The sequence below is a fragment of the Galeopterus variegatus genome, unplaced genomic scaffold (genome assembly GCF_000696425.1).
Source record: "Galeopterus variegatus unplaced genomic scaffold, G_variegatus-3.0.2 Scaffold4542, whole genome shotgun sequence".
In the NCBI taxonomy this organism is placed as follows: domain Eukaryota; kingdom Metazoa; phylum Chordata; class Mammalia; order Dermoptera; family Cynocephalidae; genus Galeopterus; species Galeopterus variegatus.
The window spans coordinates 34,546-53,992 of record NW_007730653.1 but is presented as its reverse complement, the minus strand read 5'-3'; the positions used below and the strand labels follow the sequence as shown (position 1 = coordinate 53,992).

General features: G+C 51.1%; 1 pseudogene; it reads right to left on the bottom strand.

Annotated features, from left to right (window-relative positions):
* The window catches only part of LOC103603304, a 17,227-nt pseudogene extending 815 nt beyond the window's left edge, over positions 1-16,412 (bottom strand).
* Between the last annotated feature and the right edge of the window lie 3,035 nt (positions 16,413-19,447).

The window sequence follows — 19,447 nt, the reverse complement described above, 5'->3', positions numbered from 1 at the left end:
AACATCAAACATACATTTACTATATGATCCAGCAGTTGTGCTCCTTGATATTTATCCAAATGAGCTGAAAATTTACATCCATACAAAAATCTGTACACAGACGTTTATAACAGCCTTATTCATAAATGCCAAATTTTGGAAGCAACCAAAATGTCCTTCTGTAGGTAGATGGGTAAATAAACTGTGGTACAGCCAATGAAATATTATTCAGCAGTACATAGAAAGGAGCTATCAAGTCAAAAAAGACATGGAAGAAACTTTCATTATACACTTGTCAAAATTTATAGAATATGCAACACCAAGAGTGACCCTAATATAAACTGTGGACTCTGGGTGATAATGATGTGTTAGTGTGATTTATTGATTGTAACAAATGTACCACCCTGGTGCAGAATGCTGATATTGGGGGAGGCTGTGCATGTGGAAGGACGGGGGATATAAGAGAACTCTCTGTACCTTCTGCTTAATTTTGCTGTGAGCCTAAAACTGCTCTTTAAAAAGCCTATTAAATAAATAAACAAGCCACCACCATAAACATCTGGATCTCCAGCAGGCTGAGTGTTCAGGTAAGGTTCTTCTTTCTCCACGTGAGACTGTCTCTGTTGAATTTCTTCCTCTAAAGCAGCTTCTGCATGGCTTTTTGTACTTACGGAAGCAAGGTATGTGGGGGGATTATGATAGGCCTTCATAGACTCACTATACTCTACTTTTCCTGCTTCACAGTCATTTAGATATTCTTGCTTCTCTTTATCAGTGAGATCTCGCCACATGCCACCAGTAATCTTCCCATTCACCCACAACTGCAGGTCAGGCTAGGAAGCCCTTGCTCAGGCCCAGACCTTTCTGCTGTATCTCACATAGGACAATCACAGCTTATCTTTGGAGGTTTTAGAATCATAACACCAGAGGACACCACAACCCCGGCTGGAGGTGTCCAGGTTCCCTCCCAGCCTTATTTTCTGTATCTCTGTACCTTCTGCTTAATTTTGCTGTGAGCCTAAAACTGCTCTTTAAAAAGCCTATTAAGGCCGGCCCGGTGGCGCACTGCTACAGTGCGACGCTTGAGAAGCACGGCAGCGCTCCCGCCGAGGGTTCGGATCCCACGTACAGACCGGCTGCTCACTGGCTGAGCGAGGAGCGGGCGCAACACTGAGGGTTGCGATCCCGTTGCCGGTCCCGGTCCGGTACGGGCGCAACACTGAGGGTTGTGATCCGCTGCTGGTCACGAAAAAAGACAAAAAGGAAAAAAAAAAGCCTATTAAATAAATAAACAAGCCACCACCATAAACATCTGGATCTCCAGCAGGCTGAGTGTTCAGGTAAGGTTCTTCTTTCTCCACATGAGACTGTCTCTGTCGAATTTCTTCCTCTAAAGCAGCTTCTGCATGACTTTTTGTACTTACGGAAGCAAGGTATGTGGGGGGATTATGATAGGCATTCATAGACTCACTATACTCTACTTTTTCTGCTTCACAGTCATTTAGATATTCTTGCTTCTCTTTATCAGTGAGATCTCGCCACATGCCACCAGTAATCTTCCCATTCACCCACAACTGCAGGTCAGGCTAGGAAGCCCTTGCTCAGGCCCAGACCTTTCTGCTGTACCTCACATAGGACAATCACAGCTTATCTTTGGGGGTTTTAGAATCATAACACCAGAGGACACCACAACCCCGGCTGGAGGTGTCCAGGTTCCCTCCCAGCCTTATTTTCTGTGTTCTTGATGCTCTGGAATCAGGGACCTAGCTGACTGGGGACAGAATGCCCCTCCTGGGGCTGGCCAATTCTTGGAGGTAGCAAATAATTCACCTCACTGGGGAGTGTGCCTTTCATATGCAAACCAACCAGTCCAAAGCCCATACTCTGAACCTTCTCCCACAGCTCTTACACTCCAGAAGGCAATATTCCTCTGTCCTAAACAACCCAGGACCTGGACCAGGACCAGGTACTAGACAACTAGAAACAGCCCCTGTGGCCCACCAGAATGATTCAAACTGGACAGCCCTATGGTTAGCTCAGTTGGTTAAAGCACAGCCTTATAACACCAAGGTCATCGTTTGGATACCCATACTGGCCAGCCGCCAGAAATTTTTAAAAAACCCCTGCAAACTAGCCAACCCTATCTGCCTACCCTGACTTGCCTGGCCTTTCCTGTGGAAACCACAATAAAGGCTCCTGCGCCCGCTTTCCCCTCTCTCCCTCGTGTGGCACCGTATGGTGTGGCGTGCCCCTCCTCTTGGGAACTGTGAAGCTTCACCATACCTGGATAAAAACAAAATCTCAGCTATGTTTTAAAACAGTCCTCATAACACCAAGGTCAAGGGTTCGGATCCCTGTACCTTTTGGTTGAGCAAGTACGGTAAGTTTCTGCTCCTTGCAGCCAACAATCCCTCCTACTAGCAGGGAGCTTTGCTCTCACATGGATGCATCTCATACTATAAGAATGCTTTTTGCCAGCCTATGGCCAATGGTTGTCTGTCCAGGCACCTCCTGCCTCCTGCCTCCTGCCTCCTCCCTCCTTGTCCCTGCAAGAAAGCCTGTCTCCCTCTGGCCTCAGGAGACCAGGCCAGTGCACCTCCAGCCCTGATGCTCCTGCTCTTCTCCCCCAGCTGCGCTCACCTCATCTTCCTTGACCTCAGGGTGGGGTTTCCCCCTGCAGAGCAGGGGTGGAGGTGGGCATCCTCCAAGCAGGGAAGCCCCATGTTTCTCCTCTCCACCTTTCTTGCTGGACAGCCCCATGACCCCATGGCAGAAGCTGGCTCCATAACTTCTGGTTGCCTCCCTCCAGTCTTCCTGCCTTACCTTTTAGCCTAAATTCCAGCCCCTTCCTATTTGGAACTGTCATCATGTTTAATCCTGCCTGGGGGAGACCCCGCCACCTCCCTAAATGGAAGGTATTCCATGACACGGTGAAGTGCAGTTTAAGTAGCTGTAAGGAAGTGTGACAGAAAGTCTGTCAAAGAGTGGGGCTGGACTTGCCAAAACTTGGTGTAATGTGGGGACGCTGTCAACATGCTGCCTAAGGAAACCTGAGCTGACCTGAGGCTGGGGCAAATCTGGATGTTCAAGGTAAGAGGCAGGAAATGGTGTGGGGGAGGGGGACAAAGCTCAGGACCCCAGGGGGTGGCCTGAGAAAGAAGGGCTCCCAGTGGGTGGGGGCCAGGGTCTTCCTTGTCATTGTGCTACCAGACAAAGACAGATGGACCATCAGGATATCCCGACTGCATTGGGATGGGGCAGGTGGGGCCCAGCTCATGCTGATGGGGGTGGGGGGAGGGTAAGGGGAGTGGAGGGTGGGGATTGGGATGGAGGGTGGCTAAGGAGGTGGGGGGAGGACAGGATTTTCTCTAACGAGCCTCCCAGCCTGAGTCCACAGGCACCTGAAACCCAAGAGAAAGTTTCTCCCTCCAGAGATGAGAAGTTGGGGTTCCTGCAGAGAGGGCTGAAGACTGGCAGCTGGAGGGCCCAGAACTGGCCAATGAGAATATCAAAACAGGACGATCTAAGCCCAAAGACAGCCAACTGAGCAAATACTGGAAATGGCCCAGCCAGATTCAATAGACCTTTCCAGGCCCCCTCTCAGTGCCCACTCTCCCACATTCCCTTGTTTACTCTAGACTCCCAACCTCTAGCCCCTCTCTGTCTGGCCCGGGGCAGGTGGCCGCTTTCTTTCCTTGGTTCCTCATTTTCCATGCCTTTTGCTGCAGAAGTCTGCACTCCATCATCCCTCCGGGTGAGCCCAGGACCTACCAAATTGTGCCAGCTTCACCCAAGCCATCCTCCAGCTGGAACATGGCCTTTCCCATCTCAGCAAGCTGAGGCACCTGAGGCCTTAATCATGAGCCACCTCAAAGCCTTTCTGGAAGCACGTGAGAGATAAAGTGTAAACAAGTGAAACAGGTAAGTCATCCGGCCCTCCCTGCCCCATAACAGGAATATCCGTCCTGCCTCTGTCTCACCCACTGGTCTGTCAAATAGCCAGCCTGGCTTCTCTCCTGATGCAGACACTGTCCTAGGGGCTGGCCCCTCAAGGCTCCTCTGACCACCACCATCACCTCCATCATCTTCCTCTTTGGCACACCCCCAACATTAACTGAGCAGTAACTCACCTGGGCAAAACACAGATTAGTCCATTTAATCCTCAAGACAACCTCATGAGGTAGGTACTATGGTGTCCATTTTACAGGTGACAAAAGCAAGGCCTAGAGAGGTTAAGTAACTTGCACAAGGTCGCACAGGCTGGTGATGGGCTGTATTAGTCCGTTTATGTTGCTTATAACAAACTACATGGAACTGGGTGATTTGTAAAGAAAATGAAATTTATTTGCTTACAGTTTCTGAAGCTGGGAAGTCCAAAGCCCATCTGGTGGTGGGGACAGTGACCCAGGGGTCTCACATTCAAGATGGTGGAAGCAGGGAGAACAAGAGAGAGAGAGAGACTCTCATCTTCTTTTAAAGCCCTCAGAACCACTCCCCTGAACCCCATTATTAATCCATTCATTACTGCCAGGTCCTACAATCTAATCACATCTTCAAGACTCCACCTTTTAATTACCATAATAGGACCTCCCACCCTCTTAACAATTGCAGTGGGGGCTAAGTTTCTAATACATAAAACTTGGGAGACACAATTCAAGCGTCAGGGAGTTTTGGGGGGACATAATTCAATCCACTACACAGGCCCAAGGATCAAATTCCAGCAGTCTGACTCCAGAGTCAGTACTTTTAAGCACTACATATACTCCCTCCGTCTCTCCTTTTTCCCTTCTAGAACTCCCAACTGTATACACACACACATACTCACATTCACACACACATGTGCACACTGCATTATCAGAATCCCTTCCAAGGGCAGTTGCCCTGTAGCTGTGCCTTCTGGCCTCCTCCAAGCACATGTATGTCTCATTTGCATGGCAAAGCCCAGCTCCTGCCAGCCACCACTCTCCCTGTTCTCCAAGATCACTGGGGAGGGGCAGGATAATCCAGGTGACTTCTTTGTGAGACTCCTGCTGTGGATATCAGTTTTTGGAAGATTCACAAGGGGGCTAGAGAAAAGGCTGGGGGATGGAGAGTTGCAAAGATGACACTGACACTCACTTCTTTCCATTTAACTGTGTCCAGAGCCTCAGCCTCATATTTAGAGAGGGGAGTAAGGGGGGGAGGGTGCAGTGGAGGTGGGGGAACATCTCCCAGATCTAATGGCTGGAGGAGCAGCATGCTGCAGGCTCTGGAGCTGGCCGGGCCTGAATCTGAATCCCACAGCTTTGTAGCCTTGGGCAAGTTAATTGACCTTTCTGAGCTTCAGTGACTTAATCTGGAAAATGAGATAATAAACAGCAGCTAATTCTAAATGTTGAGAGCAGTCAATTCCATTTTGCAACCATTATAGTAATGACTGATTCAAGAATCATCAATGGGGCCGGCCCGGTGGAGCACTGCTACAGTGCGCCGCTTGGGAGCGCGGTGGCGCTCCCGCCGAGGGTTTGGATCCCACATACAGACCGGTTCCCGCTCACTGGCTGGGCGAGGTGCGGGTGCGACGCCGAGGGTTGCGGTCCCGTTGCCGGTCCCGGTCCGGTACAGGCGCGACACTGAGGGTTGCGATCCGTTGCCGGACACGAAAAAAGACAAAAAAAAGGAAAAAAAAAAAAAAGAATCATCAATGGATGCTGACAATATTGAGCAAGAGTTTATTGGGGGGAGGGGTGGGACAGTCTCAAAGTATTTCCCGACAGAGTACTGATTAATTTCAAAGGGGAAAAAAGTAACGTTTACTATGGATAGATCTGTCAGGAACCAAGTTAACCAAGTGATCGAAGTTACCACCAATAATAGGACACCCCGACATCCTACACTTCTTGATTAACACGCTGAGGGGGACGAGCATCCCTCATGCACTGTCCATGTCACGGACAAAATAAACTGAATCTAATCCCTTTTCTCTAGTCCCCTCGTGAAACCAAACTCTTCAGAATGTCAGTATCACGGAAGTCAAAAAAGATCGAGAAGAACTTTGCCAGATTAAAGAAAAGTGACATGACAACCAACCACAACACGGAATCCAGGATCAGATCCTGAGTCAGGAAAAAAAATGCTATAAAAGAAAGTATTGGGACAAAGAGCAAAATTTGAATATGGACTGTGTATTAGATAATAGTGTCATCAATGACATTTCCTTAATTTGGTAATTGTCCTAAGGATTTATAAGAGAATGTCCTAGTTCTTAAGAGATATGTGCTGAAGTATTTAGAAATGAGGAGTTATGGTGTCTGAAACTTGTCTTCAGATGGCTCACACAAAAAAATACTAAAATAATTATATCTGTGTGTGTACATGTGTGTGTGTGTGTGTTTGTGTGTAGAGAAAGAGAGAGAATAAAGCAAACGTAATAAAACGTTAGTAATCAGTGAAAAGGTATTTAGGAGTTTATTATACTATTCTTTTAACTTTTCTGTAGGTTTAATTGTCTGCCACACCCCAAGCCCCTGAAAGGGGTGTCACACTGCAGAGCAAACACAGTGGGACAGCTCCCTTCCAACCAGCTCTGTTCTTTAAGAAAGCCCACCCCACCCCAATGTGCACATACAGGGGCTGCCAATCACAGTATCCTCGCACCCCTGGCTATAGTGATCAGCCCAGAGAAGGGCACTTGACTCAAACCAGGGTGATCAGCTCCTTAACTGGAATTGCACATACAGGTAATAGGAGACAGAAGGCCCTTCTTTACCCTGGAGTCTCACTTGGAGTGATATAAGCCTAGAGCTGTCAGTCTTCCCCATTTCCCACAGGAAGGTTCAACATGAGGGAATGAAACCAACATGGAGAGAGGAGCAGAACCCCAGTGATATGTTGGTGTTTCTGGATCCAGTTGTTCTTGAAGCCCTGAAGCCCTCTCCACTCTGTTCATATGGGTTACATGCACCAAGCCATTTCTGCTTTTCTCCATATGCTAGTTTGACTTGGAGTTCCGTCTCTTCTTTTAAATAATGGGTCCTGATCAATGTTCTGTGGGATCCTCTTTCTCCCCCAGTCACAGTCAGTGTGAGCAGGAGTGGACACTGACCCAAATGAAACCAAGATGTAGGCTGCACTGAGCCAAGCAGAATCAATCTCTCTCTCTCTCCCTCTCTCTCTCTCTCTCTCTTTCTCTCTCTCTCTCCCCCTCTCTCTCTCCATCTCTCTCTCTCTCTTTCTCTCTCTCTCTCCCCCTCTCTCTCTCCATCTCTCTCTCTCTCTTTCTCTCTCTCTCTCTCCCTCTCCCGCCCTCCCTCCCTCCTTCATATTTAAACTAAGAGGTAGAGGTGCTGGCCAGTTAGCTCACTTGGTTAAAGCATGGTGCTGATAACACCAAGGTCAAGGGTTCAGATCCCTGTACCGGCCAGCCACCATATAAAAAAATGAATAAAAATGAAAATATTTTCTTCCTTTAAAAAATAAATAAGTAAACTAAGAGATAGAGATTGTAGTCTGACAGCTGGAAGCCAAGGTTGTGTAGATCCTGGACTAGGGAAACAATTTGGTTGGGGGTTCATTGATGGGAAAAAAAAAAAAAAGAACGCTAGTCTGCTGAGATAAATAGGAGTGAGAAAAGAACCACATGGGCAAATTGAGAGAAAGAGAAAGGGAGAAGGAGACACAATGCATAATTTTCCCAATTCCTGAGCTCCAGTGTGCTCCCTGTCCTTCCTTTCTGTGACATTCTCTAAACCCTACAATATAACCTGTCTTAGGCTTCTTTGGATACAACTAACAGAAACCCACTCAGGCTAACTTAGGCAAAAAGGGTAGTCATCATAAGGATGCAGGTGTCCCCTGGAACCCTGCGACAGGTGGCACACCTGGGTCTGAGCACAACCTAAAAGCCAGGCAGCTCTTCTCTCTCTGGGCCCCATGGTCTCATGCTCTTATTAAGACGAAGTCCCTCATGTGCAAGAGGCTGTACATGGCTGCTCATAACCCCAGAGTGTGCAAGTTCAAGTGGCCACAGAGATGTCCCAATTACTATCCAGCCTTTGCCCAAATGTCCAGGAGAAAGGCTCTGGCAGGCTCAGTCATCCATGTCTGGTGGAGTGGGGGTCACATTGAATCCCATCTGCTGTAGCCCATCTCCAGGGAAGGGTCAAAGTGCAGTCCTCTACAGCCATGTTATATCAAGCTACTTTAGGGGGTTTCCATTTGCTGCCATTGAACAGAGCTGATGAAAGCAATTGCTAGTAGCTCTGGGGTGCCTGTCTGCCCCTCATCTCTCCATGTTGAAGTGTGTGGCTCAAGGGTATGTCCAGCTGGGTTGAAGGGCTAGTTCATCCTAGGTAAGTGCTGAGAACATTCTTCCACAATGGATGTCATGTGAACTAGAATTCATGGTGATGGTAGCTGACTGTCTCTCCCTTCCTCCACCATGCACCACCATCCCTGAGGGAGAACTGGCCAGTGACGTATTATCTGGACTCATTACGCATTCTTTGGGGGTGGCAAAGAATCCTACAGAGCATTCCCAAGGCAGACTCCTACCTGGCATGTACATGACTGACTGTTGATCATAACTTGTCCTTTCAGGAAGGACAAACACCATTATTTCTCCATCTCTGGATCATCCTGAAACCATGCAGACTTGACAATGAATGGAGAATTCTGGAAGTTGGACATGATTCTACAGATTTCACTAAGGGAGGTAGGCAGGGTGCAGAGGGTGAGGCAGGTTAGGATGAGTCTTGGGCACCTCCCCGACTTCTACACTTAGGACTCAAAAGACATCAATTCTGCCCAGAGGCCAGAGTTTTCTTTCCTGAGCATCAGGTTTGCTTGGTGGAGCTCCTGTGGCATTGCCTTAACTTCTTCTCCCATGACTTAGCAACAGGTAGCCCTAGATTCAGGGTGGGGATGGGGGGGTACCCCAAAGAGCACAGGCAGATTGAAGGCCCAAAGTGGGAAAGACAGCAGGACGTTTCCCATTCAGAGTCGCTATTCTAAAATGAGAACACAACTGGCTTGTGTTAATGCAGAAGCAGACAGATACTGCCTAACACTACTGAAAGGGATTGTTCAGAACGTAAAATAAATACAAAGAAATGCCAACAATGAGCATGTCTAAGGACCTCCCTCCCTCACACGTCCAGCACAGCCATGTTCCCAATCACTTTCTAATCTAATTCAAATTTTCTCCTTCCACTTGAGTGGGATACACTTTCCTAAATCACCCTGAGCATATCTTGGCTTGTCCAAAGCCCAACCTCCTGTTTGCCTCTAGGCCCCGGTGGGCAGCTTCCATTTAGCGTTTAGGCTTCATGCTGGAAGGAGGCTTCTGTTGGCTGAGGAAGTGTTCTGACAACATGCCTCTTGTCAGTAATAAAAGCATCACAGCAGCAGACTCGGTGGCATAGGGAGAAATGCACAGGGTGGGGGAGATGTCACACTACAAACATATTATTAACTACTAAAACAATGACAACAGTTACCAGGAAGGAAACTCTGCGGACTTGGGGAAAGATAAAAGGGAAAGTTACAGGTAAGGCAAGGACTGGCCAGTTAGCTCAGCTGGTGAGAGCGTGCGGTCAAGGGTTCGGATCCTAGTACTGGCCAGCCGCCTAAAAAATAAATAAATAGAGGTAAGGCAGGACCTCAGGTGAGCAAGTATGACATCATCAGTGGTGAACCATGTTGATCGCATGTGCCCCAGTGTGATGTGACGAGAAGGGTTCTTCACCTCTGCGGTCTTCCTTCCCCCAGCCCATAACTCTGGTCTAGCCATGAGAAAACAACCAGATAAACCCAGATTCAGCGACATTCGAATCTCTCAGAGAAGTCCTTGTTAGGATGCAGATTCCGCCTCCGCAGGTCTGAGTGGGGCCTGCGAGTCTGCGCTTCTACCTGGCCCCCAGGTACTGCTGATGCTGGTGATCCCAGGACCACACTCTGGGTTGCAAGAAGCTGGAGGGGTGGATGTCACCATTCACCTGGGAGGAAGGAAAGAGACACTGAAAAGGAAGTCTGAATCCCTGAAGTCGCCCACTCTCAACCTTGCCAGGGCCGGAGGAGGAGGGTGGGCTCCCCGAGGCGGTCCGGCGAGCAGAGCAGAGCGCGGGGCACCAGCCTCACCAGGAGGGTCCGGTTCTGATCATGTCCCTGCAAACTGTCACACAGGGCAAGCACCCCACCCCGTCCCCAGCCTCATGGCCCCATCTGTAAAGCGGGTTTCCCAACTCCTAATACCCACGTCTGGTGGTTGCTCTGGGGACTGAATGGGGTAACCACAGGCGAGGGCTCTGCACAGGGTGAAGCGACTGAGGCATCTGCCGGAATGGTTTCAAGTGATTCACAAAGATGGTATTTCTCTGTTTTTTATCAACATGGCTGTGCCCTCATGAAGCCATTTTGCACATTCAATCATTCAGTCAACAGAGAGATATTGAAATCACACCATGGGCTTCCAAAGAATTTGCCGTCTGAAGTCTTCCTTCTCATGGAATCCAAATTTATAGAAGGTTAGAGCTGAAGCAAAGCAAGAGGCCAGTTGAAACTTACCTCCACCTTGCAAGGCAAAAGTCCCCATTTGTCCTTCTAAATCCTCTATTCTCCCCACACTCTGACAGCACTCTTTGGCTGGGGTCCACAGAAGACAGAAAACTCCCACCTCCCTTGGCTGCCTCTTTTCTTCGTGGAGCCCCCTGCGGGGAAGGTGTGGGGCCCCAGCTTCTCCCCTCCTCCCAGACAAGAGCCTCTTTCTCTAGCTGCAGAGCTCCAGCCCAAACCTCAGCCACACCCTGACAGTTGTCCTCCGAGGGGCAGAAGCGAAGGAATCCTAGCTCACCCGCAAGCTTGACTTGTACAAACACATATACAGGCATAGTCACAGGAGTTTAAAAATCAAGTCAAGGTGGTATCTTCACAGCAGATGTGAGGAAAAGAAAAGGAAGGCTATGCTGTTGGCCTGTGATGGGTCACAGACTCTTTAGGAATCTGATACAAGCTATGCCACCACCCACCAGAAAAGCACACTTAAGCACATATTCACACAACTCTGCTCACCACTGTGGGGGATTCTGGACATTAGGTTAAGAATGCCAGGCCTGGAGGCTCCTGTAACCTTACATAAGGAGAACACAGCCAGACAACAGGGTCAGGTGATGGACATGGCTAAGGTCCCCAGTTTTCAGTCAACAACACTGTCCCTGTGCCCTCAAGTCCCCAACTCTGTCAGTGGCCCCATCTTCCATCCACCTGGCATGCACTCTTTATATCACCCTCCATCCACCTGGGTGCAGGCGGAGTGGGCCCAGGTCTCCAGGTCTGGGTGCAGGTTCTCTCAGCCTGGGCAGCGCTGGGCCCTTAGGAATCTCAGCGCATTGTGGCCGAGGCTCAGCATCCTGATTCCTTTCTCACTTCCAGGACTCCTCAAGTGCCCTCCAGTGTGACTCTGAGTTTTCATCTTCTTGGGCTCAGGCCAGGCCAAAAAAATAAAGCACCTTTTCTCTCAGCACAGAAGTCCACGGACCTTCACTCAGAGCCGGGAGGAAGCAGAAGGAAAGAAACAAGATCCCAAGGCCTCAAGTGCCCTCCAGTGTGACTCTGAGTTTTCATCTTCTTGGGCTCAGGCCAGGCCAAAACAATAAAGCACCTTTTCTCTCAGCACAGAAGTCCACGGACCTTCACTCAGAGCCGGGAGGAAGCAGAAGGAAAGAAACAAGATCCCAAGACATAAACATGGTCCATTTTACCCAGGACCTCTCCCTGGCCCCAGATCCTGGCCACAAGCAGGTGGCCTTGGGTCTTGAATTGTCCTCTCCCAGCTCTTTGTCCCTGTCTCAAGGCCCTGTCTTCTTGAGTGAGTGCTTTATTGCTTTTTTCTTGTGCTTCCTCTTGCTCCTCCTTCTGCCTCCTCAGAAGAGAAGAAACTGTTAATTTTCCACCAATATTCCCTCCTCCCTTCTTTCTTTAGTATACCTGAGTTTTAGCTGGGCCCATGGTCACATGGCTAAAGGGCATACTTCACAGCTCCCTTGCAGGTTACGTGAGGTTATACGACTAAATTCTGATTGGTGGCTAGGAAGAGGTCCGATGTATGCCACGTGAATGTTGTGACCTTAAAAGGAACGGGTGTGTGCTCCCCTTGCCCTTTCCAACTTCCCACTGACTGGGAGGCAGGCATGATGGCAGGTGCTAGAGCAGCCACTTTGAGCCCACTGATAGGAGTTACCATGGGCTTTGAACAGCAATTGACTATGACTTGACTGACTGTAGTAGGTGCTCAATGAATATTTTTGGAAGGACTTAACTCATGTAATCCTCACAACAATCCTGTGAGGTAGGTACTATTTCATACAAACTTTATAGATGAGGAACCTGAGAGAGAGAGGTTGAGTAGTTTCTGTAAGGTCACCAAGAGCAGGATTTGAATCCAGACAAACTGGTTCCAGAATCTGTGCTCTTAATTATGACAGCATGTTGAACAGAGATCTATACACTGTACTGTTATGTGAGGGAGAATAGATGCCTATCCCAGTTAGCCTCTGTAGTTGGGGGCCTCTTTGTTTCAGCAGCTTAGATATACCTTAACATACCCTTTGTTCTACCTCAGAGGTAATTATAGGTCTTCGCCTATCCAAACCCTGAGTGTGAGCCCCTCTAAGGTGGTTGTCAAGCAGGCAGACTCCTGGGAGTCTTCTGAGAGAGCTCTCTAGGGGCTGAAGTTTCCTAATTGGGTCCATTCATTTTCACTCCAGGCTGTATATTACTAAAAATCAGAACAGTCCCCATCCTGGTTGGGTCACAGCTACTGAAGCACCCATGCATACTCAGAAACCCTTTCTTTCCTCCAACTTATCAACACAAAGATATGATTATACACATACACTGCGTTCCTATGAGAAAACAGCCCTCCAATCCTCCCCAAAGGGTAGTGTTTTGTCTGAGTTATTTAAATTAACTAACATTTCAATATTTTGTGTGACATGCCAAAGTCCCACAGCTAGGATGTTATAGACTTAAACCCAGGATCTTTGATTCCAAATGATGGGCTTGATTCCAAGGTACCACCATGGAATATCAGCATGGAAAGATATCCAAGATATGTTAAGAAAAAAGAGTAAGTTTCAGAAAAGGATGCATGTTCTGTTCTTGTTTCTACACACATATGCACACATCAATAAAAGTACGGTTGTAAAAATGCAACCCGCTCTGTGGACATAGAGGCTTCTCATAGCCACTATGGAAATGGATGGGTTTTAGTATAACCCCCATTTTACAGATGAAGAAACTGTGGCTTAGTGAGGCTAAGGAGCAGCTAGAATGAGTGGGATGCATGCAATGCTGTCCTACCCCTCCCCCCCATCCCCAGAGCCCTGCTCTTTCTGTTAGACCTGCTTCCTGTTGTTCTAGGTCAATGTCATTCTAAGTTATTGTCCACATAGTCTGCCCAGCTCACTACTCCCTACCCCAACCTTGGCCTCTGCGCCAGAAGAAAACCAGAGATGGGGGTCTCTGAGAGGGCTTTTCCAGGAGGGCCTTGCTGACTGCTTATAATCATTAACACTAGACATTCCAGGGCAGTGGGTCTCACCCCTGGGGACAAAGGAATCCCGATTGCCTAGAGATCATGATAAATATGTACCAGAGCTCAGCCTGAGTATTTTTAACAGATACCCTAGAACTTGATGCATACTTTCATAATGTCTAAAAGTGACACTAGGTAAACCTAATTCCTTTATGGGGATGGTAACTGGCATGGGTATTTTCCCCTTTGTCTTCCCACAGAGATCAGTTACATTTGTTTGGTGGAGAAGTAGGCTGGGAAGAAAAGGTGGAAGCAGTGTGCAGACACTGGGGAGCTGCAAATGAGAAGGAGGGGGTTGCCCCTCCTGGCTCTCATCTCGGGACCACACCCCTCTGTCTCCAGGGCTCACTGCCCAGGCGGTGGTTTTCTGGGACTTATCAACATCCTACATCTGGCACTGAAGTTCTTGAATAAAAACCAGTATTTGTACCAAAAAGTGCCTTTTGCAAAGCACCTTGTGGGGACATTAGCTCATCCAGCCCTCAGTGCACTCCTCTGAGGCGGAGATTATGGTCCCCAAATCACAGATGAGGAAACTGAGGCTCAGAGAGATGAAGTGACTTGCCAAAGTTCCACAGCTAGGAAGTTATAGACTTAAACCCAGCACCTCCAATTCCAAATGAAAGGCTTGATTTCCTCAACTATAAGTCATGTTGTGGGGAAGAAGTGACAGGAAGGGAAGAGGTTCTGCAGTTCTCACAGATTAGTGTTCATGAGTCTAGGAAACTGGCAAAGAAAGAGCAGGCTGCTTCATCAAAGCGGAGACACTCAAGCCCCACTCCCAGCAATGCCACTTCAGTAGCTCTGGAGTGGGGCCCTAAAATCTGCATTTTCTCAAGTGCAGACTAGCATTCAGCCAGGCCCATCAGCAGTTCACCTTCCTGCCTTCTCCTCCTAGACGTGGGGAGGAAAAGGGAGACATGTGATGTCCTGGCTCTAGTGCAATGACTCCAGGAACCCCACGATATCCACAATGGGGAGAGGAGGAAGTACCATGGCCCCCTATGGAAAACTACTGAAAATCCCAAGAAAGAAAGTATGGAAAAGGATGGAAGGAGGACAGAAGATTTCCTTCACCTCTTTCCCCACCTAAGACCTGGGGTTCAGAATTCTCATTTTCTCTGGCTACTTAGAGTAACTGGAAATTCCCAGTACTGTGGCTTAATCTCATCTGTGTCCAGGTGAGAGTCCTGTTTTCTGGACATGGTGGGAGGGGGCCTGGGTCAGAGCTCTGGGAGACCAATACAGAGTGACCTCCTGCAGCGGGGTGGGAGCAGATCTCAGGAGTGGGTCTTTAGTGAGTGTAGCTGCACAGGCTCAGGGGTTCAGTGTCAACAGGTGATGGCAGCCCGGGCAGTGTGAGGGAACGTTTGGTGTATAAGGGAGTCGGCATGTGTCGGGTGTATGAGGGCTCTCATGGGGCAAAGAGGTTACTGCTGTGACTCCTACCCCTTGGGTTCTCTGCCAGGCTGTCACCTGGAATCCCAAGGGTCTCTGGCTCTTCCAGAAGTGCCAGGCAGTAGTGTCACCATCTCTCATCACTTTTAATCTACTCTCTGAAAAATTTGGCCCAAGGCCTATGCACTGACCCTGGGTTGGCGTTCACTCTTGCCCTGACCTTTCCATCTGTAGCTTGCTAGCCGGGGACCACAGCCCACCCAAGTCGGACTTGATGAGCACACTGTAGGGGAAGAAAGTTCTTTCTTTTTATTTATTATTTTACTTTTTAATTAACAGATAGAATTGTTTATATTTATGGTGTACAACATGATGTTTTGATGTATGTATACACTATGGTGTAGGGGAAAAAGTTTCTAACCTTACAGGCACCACATCAGCTGGGGGCAGCTGGCCCAGCAGCAGGAGGGAAAGAGGTAAGATTGGTGCGGAACAAGCGGTAGGGGTGGGGTTCAGCAGCACTGAGTGATCTTTTCCCTGTGCAAACTCATGAAGACCCTAGAAGCCCCTTCTGCCGGTTTCGGTTAAGGACCTCCTTTCTGAAGGCAGAAGGATGGCCAAAATGACCTCCTGAAGATCAGATCAGGAATTTCTCGGCCCTCTAGCGCCGAGGCCCGCAACAGTTCCAAACTTTAGACAGCAGAGGGAGCTCTTGCCTAACCTTTCCTGCGCCGAGGCAGGTGCGAGGACCGGAACGTCGCGAGCTGCCTGAATTCTGGTCTTTGCTCCCCGTGTCCCGCTGGTAGCAGAGTGGGTCCGGTCTGGGGTGGCATTAGGGATGACTAGGGGCTCATAACGTCCCCTTTAGGCGCTCGACCAGAAGATGGAGTGGCCTCTTGCGATGGCCCAAGGAGGACACTTTTTTCACACCCCACCAGCAGAGACATGGGTGGCTCCTTCCTCAGCCCTGCCCCATACGAACCCCTGATAGAGCGTCCCCCTCATCTGCGGGATCCAAGGGGGAGTCCCCCCCGCCCCGCCCCGCCGTACTCACGCTGTTCGTTACCGCAGGCCGCTCCTAGAGGTTCCGAGCTAGGAAGCGGGGGCAAAGCACGCTCGCGTAAGGACCTGTGATTTGAGGGTGGGGCCGCGTCAGGGTGGGCATTGGGGTTCTGAATGGGGTAGTGGGAAGAGGGGTGGCTGAGGGCCCACGCCGCTGTTGAGCGTCTCCACAAGTGCCGCTAGGTGGCGCTCGAAGCCCGCGTCACGGAGAAGCGCGGGCTTCTGAAGAGCGGGGCTCAAGAGGCGGCTGCTTTGGAGACCCGAGAGGGCTGGAGGAAGGAACCGGGGTCCCAGGATCCTCCTCACCGAAACAGACGGACAGCCGGGATACATGGGGGCCTATGGAGCAGCCATAGTTCCCCGAAGGCTTGGAAGGGTCGAGGCGATAGGGGGCCGAAGGCATGGCACGCGCCGTGAGGGACAGCGGGTGGATCCCCAGCCTTGCCCGGGAGCTGGGGAGCATGGGGGAGCCTTGGTCTTTGTCGTTGGCCCACCTGCCTCTCCGGGTTATAGATTCCGTTCTGAGGCGGCTGGCAGAAGAATTCGGGGTCTTAGAGTTAGAAGTCAACCCGGGAGTCAAACACCCCGAGCACGCGCGTGTGTTTTCGTCCCGGGATTCGTGGGCCTGTGCATGTGCACAGGCTCTGGGCTTGCGAGTGGTTAAGGAGGGCGTGGATCCCGGATCTCCGGATGCCGGGCTTTCCTCGGATACCCTCAGCGGCTTCTCCTGACGATGGGGAATCTGCCTCGGGCTTCCAGGACGGCTCCTCCACCCGCACCCCCCGGGCCCAGGAGGAACAGGCAAGGGGCTCCGAATGTGTCAGACTCAGACCCGTTCCCCAGGTCAGCAGCGGTCCTCCTGGGACAGCCCCGCGCTGAGCGCCCTTCTCTGCCTGAGGCCTTCCCCGGGCTGATCCATCGGGCTCCAGGCCGGCTTGTCGCCACCGCCTGCAAACTAGAGATGCCGACGTTCCAAACGTGGGGTTCTCTCTCCAGTCCATCCCCGTCTCCCGAGGCTTGGCCCAGGGGTCTCATCCCTCCCCACTCGTCCTCACCCTCCGGGTTCAGTCGGAAGCCTGCATGGAAGGAAGGGAAGACCTGGACAGACCGCGTGGCCATGCTGCCAGCAGCGCAAGCGTTAATCGCGCCCCTCCGGCCGTCTAGGAAATCGAGGTCCGATGAGCGGCGCTAAAAGCAGCCAGCTGCGCGCGGTCAGGCCTAGCGGACTGCAGCTCAAAGAGTGGCGGGGACAGGGTGTGCTCTCACGGAAGGGGAGAGAAAAATCTGGAATCAGAGACTGAAGGGGGCGGGGACTGTGCCTGGAAGGTGCTTCTCGACCGTCCAATGTCCTTTGGCGCAGCTCCAGAGGCCTTAGCAGCATCTTTGGAGGTTGCCAAAGCTACGCCTGAAAAGTTTCTGGGTCTCTCTTAGGGGCTGCAAAGTCCCCTCGACTCCCCAGGCCCTCGCGGCTGCTCCCACCCGCGCCAGCGTGCGGGAGCCCCAAGCCCAGTAGGCTGGGATGCGGGATGATGTGGGTCTGCCGAGTGGGTGGCCCCGGACGAAACGAATCCAGGGTTCTGGGAGAAGTGGAGGGTTGGGAGTCTGCCGCTTGAAGGTGCTCCATCAGCTTCGCGGCTTCGGCACTATTCGGGCCCGGCCTCCGGGAGAATGGAGCCCGCCCCTGGGAGTCCCCGCCCCCTCCCCGAGGCCGGAGGTATTAGTGCTGCTTGATCAGACCTCATTTCCTGCGAAAATGGAAACATATCCAGGGTCCTTAATAAAGTGAGTGACGAGGCTTCGAGTGTAATTGGGCTTCCGTTTGGTGGCTATTTCCTTAAACTGACAGTGGAAAAAATGTAAATCCACAGCGTTCAGAATGTGATATTTAGGAGTGCAAGGTGGGTTAGCTGAGATCTGGAGCAACGACCTACAATCTGAGAAATGGGCACAAACGCTTACCAAGACCACGGGACCCAGGAGCCCCGGACCTCCACACCGGCCCCGCATCCAAACGCGCGCCTCTGCAACCTGCGGCCTCTCCTCCCAGCCTCAGACCCGCCCTGCCGCTGCCATCGGAACACGAGGGATCTTTACTTATACGCTGGGGCGGAGGTGTGTCTTTTCCTTCCTCGGAGAGGAGGAGGGTCCTCAAGGGCAAGGGATGGCCTGGCTGCAAGTCCCCTGACCGCTCCCCCGGTCTGCGCACACTGGCTGCATATTTCTATGCATAATCCAATTTTCTCCGTGACTATCTAGTTAAACTCTTTAACAACAGCTACATAATTAGAATTTGGATTCCCATTAATTTTCTCTGGGCCCCGAACCATTTGCAGCTCACACTGGTAATTAATGCGATACATCACTAACTTTACCCAGCGCGGGCCAGCCCGGCTCAGGTCGCTCGGTGCGCGCTGGTCGCCCCGCGCGTAACCGTGACTCCCGACCCTGCTTCCGGGATGGGGCCGTTTCCCTCTCTCCAAATCCGAACGCCTTGGCCCGCGCACCCAAAGCCTTTTTTTCTAGGAAATTTCACAATTAAAAATATTTATCGGGAGCAGATTTACGTTTCTGGGTTTCCAGTCTGGGTAGGCTATTAAGAGTAATTAGCATCTTTTGCGCATGCAGATTTACTTCGCTCATTGCCACATAACTCATCCCTAAAAGCCAGCGCAGGCGCCACCGCCAGAGCCTCCGCCAGAGCTACCGCCACCACCCGGATCTGACTGGGGCTCCCCGGGCCCCGCTTCCTCAGTATGCTGCCGGCTGTTAATCTCTCGGGCCGGGCCGAGTTGTCCGCTCCAAGCCTGGGAGGCTGCAAACTAAAGGCTCCCACCCAGGAGGTGAATGACCCAAGGGCGACCTCAGGCGGCAGGGAGAAGGCCCAAGCCAGCCTCTCCCAGGTGCCTGGGCCGCGCCGTCTGGACTCCAGGCATCGCGTGTGTACACGAGCGAGTGAGCACCCCTGTGTGTGCACACTCGCGTGCGCGCGAGTGCACATGCATGTGGTTGCTAGTGCGCGTTCCTGGGAGTGCTCGAGGGCATGCGTGGAAAAGGAATTGATCTCCGTCCCCCCTCCTCCCCAGCCCTCTGGTTCTCAGGATGGCAGCTCAAACGCCAGTCCTCAGTCATCCAGCTAGGGCATTGAGGTTCAGAGTGAGACTTGAGCCCCTACCTCGCCTCTATTTCCCTTCTACAGAGCCGGCCCAGTTCATCCAGAGGGCTTGGAGTACTCAGCGCCCAGCCCTCTGGGAACTGGGTGGCCCTGTGCACTGACGCGTCCGAGCGCACGCCTTGCCTGGTATGGGTGAGAGGCCACCAGAGAAAGCACAGGTGGAGCTGGGGGTCACTGAACAGAAGCTTTCGGGCCTCTGAGGGGCAGCCGGAGACGATGGGGCCAGGCCGGTGAAAGCGGTGGGGTGGGTGGGGGTGTGAGGGGTG